Source organism: Otolemur garnettii, unplaced genomic scaffold, assembly GCF_000181295.1.
Source record: "Otolemur garnettii isolate 467f Iridium unplaced genomic scaffold, OtoGar3 scaffold00080, whole genome shotgun sequence".
Classification (NCBI taxonomy): Eukaryota; Metazoa; Chordata; class Mammalia; order Primates; family Galagidae; genus Otolemur; species Otolemur garnettii.
The window spans coordinates 3,947,220-3,950,903 of NW_003852475.1; the positions used below are offsets into that span (position 1 = coordinate 3,947,220).

The window sequence follows — 3,684 nt, forward strand, 5'->3', positions numbered from 1 at the left end:
ACCCATTATTGTTGTTTGGCGGGCCTGGGCTGTATTTGAACCCGCCACCTTAGGTGTATGTGGCCGGCACCTTAGCCACTTGAGCCACAGGCGCCGAGCCCAGTAGCATATTTCTTAAATTGATTGAAGCCATCTACAAGAAACCCACAGCTAATATCATACTGAATGGAGTAAAAATAAAGGCTTTTCCACTTAAAACTGGAACCAGACACCCCTACTATTCAACATAGTTCTGGAAGTTCTAGCCAATGTGATCAAGCAAGACAAGGATATAAAGGGTATACAAATGGGGGCAGAGGAGGCAAACTCTTACTCTTTGCTGATGATATGATCTTATACTTAGAGAACCCCAGAACTCAACAACAAGACTCTCAGAAGTGATCAAGAAATATAAACATCTCAATCAATGTTGACAAATCAGTAGCCTTTGTATATGCCAATAACAGCCAAGTTGAGAAGCTAATCAAAGACAAAATTCCCTTCACAGTAGCTTCAAAGGAAATGAAATATCTTTGAATATACCTGACGAAAGAAGTGAAGTACCTCTTACAAAGAGAATATGAAACCCTAAGAAAAGAAATTGCTGAAAATATTAACAAATGAAAGAGCATACCATGTTCCTGGCTGGAAAGAATCAATATTGTTAAAATGTCTATACTTTCCAAAGCAATCTATAGCTTCAATGCAATCCCCATTGAAATACCAACATCATACTTTGAAGAACTGGAAAAAATAGTACTTCATTTTTTTATGGAATCAGAAAAAAAAACTTGTATAGCCAAGGCTCTTAGTAATAAAAACAAAGCCAAAGGCATCACTCTGCCAGACTTCAGGTTATGTTAGAAGTCCACAATGATCAAAATAGCATGGTATTGGCCAGGTGTGGTGGCTCACTTCTGTAATCCTAGCACTCTGGGAAGCTGAGGCAGGTGGATTGCTTGAGAACTGGGAGGCTGAGGCAGGTGGATTGCTTGCCCTGAGCAAGAGCAAGACCCTGTCTCTATAAGTAGCTGGGCATGAGACCCTGTCTCTAAAAATGGCTAGCTGTTGTGCCAGGTGCCTGTAGTCCCAGCTACTCAAGAAGCTGAAACAAGAGAATAACTTGAGCCAAAGAGTTTGAGGTTGCTGTGAGCTGTGATGCCACAGCACTCTACTGAGGGCAACAAAATGAAACTCTGTCTCAATAAAACAAAATACTACAAAACAGCACGGTATTGGCACAAAAATAGAGATATAGACATATGGAATAGAATAGAAAACCAAGAGATGAAACCAATCTTTAGTTGCCATCTGGTCTTTCATAAACCAAACAAAAGCATGCAGTGAGGAAATGAATCCCTATTCAACAAATGGTGCTGGAAGAATTGGATAACCACACGTATGAAACTGGACCCACACTTTCATTACTCACAAATTGACTCAAGCTGGGTGTGGTGGCTCACGCCTGTAATCCCAGCACTGTGGGAGGCCGAGGAGGGAAAATTTGACAGTTTTTGGCTGAGGCTGGGTTGGAACCCTCTACTTCCAGCATATGGGGCCAGTGCCTTACTCCTTTGAGCCAAGGCGCTGCCCATGAGGAGAGAGAATTGCTTGAGCTCAAGAGTTGGAGACTTGCCTGAGCAAGAGTGAGACCCTGACTCCTAAAAAAGTGAAAAACTCAGCCAGGCTCCTCGAAAGTGCCTATAATCCCAGCGGCTTCAGGAGGCTGAGGCAGCAGGATGCCCAAAGCCCAAGTCTGAGGTTGCAGTAAGCTATGAGGCCATTGCACTCTGCTCAGGGCAAAGGGTGGAACTCAAACAAAAATTGACTCAAGATGGATAAAAAATGAATAAAAGGGCTCTGCGCCTGTGGCTCAAGTGGCTAAGGCACCAGCCACATACACCTAAGGTGGCGGGTTCGAATCCCCAGTCCGGGCCCACCAAACAACAATGATGGCTGCAACCAAAAAATGGCCAGGCGTTGTGGCGGGCACCTGTAGTCCCAGCTATTTGGGAGGCTGAGGCAGGAGACTCCCTTGAGCCCAGGAGTTGGAGGTTGTTGTGAGCTGTGATGCCATGGCACTCTACCCAGGGAGACAGCTTGAGGCTCTGTCTCAAAAAAAAAAAAAAAATGAATAAAAGATTTAAATCTAAAATATGAAACAGTGGCGGTGCCTGTGGCTCAGTGGGTAGGGTACCGCCCGCATATACCGCGTGTGGCAGTTTGAACCTGGCCTCCACCAAACTGCAACAAAAAAATAGCTGGGCATTGTGGTGGGTGCCTGTAGTCCCAGCTACTCAGGAAGCTGAGGCAAGAGAATCACCTAAGCCCAGGAGTTGGAGGTTACTGTGAGCTGTGATGCCACAGCACTCTACTGATAAAGTGAGACTTTGTCTCACAAAAGAAACCCATGAAATAGGGTGGCACCCGTAGCTCAGTGGTCAGTGGGTAGGGCACCAGCCACATACACTGAGGGTGGTGGGTTCAAACGTGGCCAGCCTAGGCCACCTAAAATAATGACAACTGCAACAACAACAAAAAAATAGCTGAGGCTTGGTGCCCAGAAGTTTGAGGTTGCTGTAAGCTGTGATGCCGTGGTACTCTACTAGAGCATCAGCTTGAGACTCTCTCTCAAAAGAAACCCCCCCCCAAAACAAACAAACAAAAAAACATGAAGCAATAAAGATCCTAAAAGAAAGTGGCAAAATCTCTTGAGGATGTTGACTTAGGGAAAGAGTTTATGAAGAAGACTGTTGTGGAAATTGCAGCAACAACAAAAAATAAATAAATGGGACTTAATTAAACTGATACACTTCACAGCTAAGGGGATAACAATTAGAGCGAATAGAATGGGAAACCTTCAGAATGGGAAAAGATATTTGCATGTTACAAATCTGACAATGGTTAATAACTAGAATCTACAGAGAACTCAAATTAATCAACAAAAAAGGGCAAATAATCTCACTTATCACTGGGCAAGTGACATGACCAGAACCCTCTCTGAGGAAGACAGACGAGTGGCTAACAAATATGAAAAAATGCTCATCATCCATAATCATCAGAGAAATGCAAATCAAAACCACTCTGAGATATCACCTAACCCGAGTGAGACTAGCCCACATCACAAAGTCCCAAAGTGGCAGATGCTGGTGTGGATGTAGAAGAGGGGAAAACTTTTACACTGTTGGTTAAGACTGCAAACTAATACAGCCTCTTTGGAAAGTAGTATAGAGAATCGTCAAAGAACTCAAATTAGACCTTCCATTTGATCCTGTAATCCCATTACTAGGCATCTACCTAGAAGAAAAAGAAATCATTTTATCATAAGCACATTTGCACTAGATTGTTTATCACAACTCAATTTACAATCACCAAGATGTGGAAACAACCTAAATATCCATCAACCCAGGAATGAATTAACAAACTATGGTATATGAATAACATGGAATAATATTCAGCCATACAAAGATGAAGACATTACATCTGTATTAACCTGGATGAGTTGAAACACATTCTTCTTAGTAAAGTATCACAAGAATGGAAAAGCAGGGCAGTGCCTGTGGCTCAGTGAGTAGGGCACCAGCCCCATATACCAAGGGTGGTGGGTTCAAACCCGGCCCTGGCCGAACTGCAACCAAAAAATAGCCAGGCATTGTGGCGGGCACCTGTAGTCCCAGCTACTCAGGAGGCTGAGGCAAGAGAATC

The 3,684-nt window shown here is 43.5% G+C and overlaps 1 protein-coding gene across 1 annotated transcript in view; it reads right to left on the reverse strand.

Moving 5' to 3' along the window:
• LCT (lactase) overlaps nucleotides 1–3,684 on the reverse strand; it is a 79,283-nt gene that overhangs the window by 34,370 nt on the left and 41,229 nt on the right. The gene's annotated exons all lie outside the window — the stretch shown is intronic.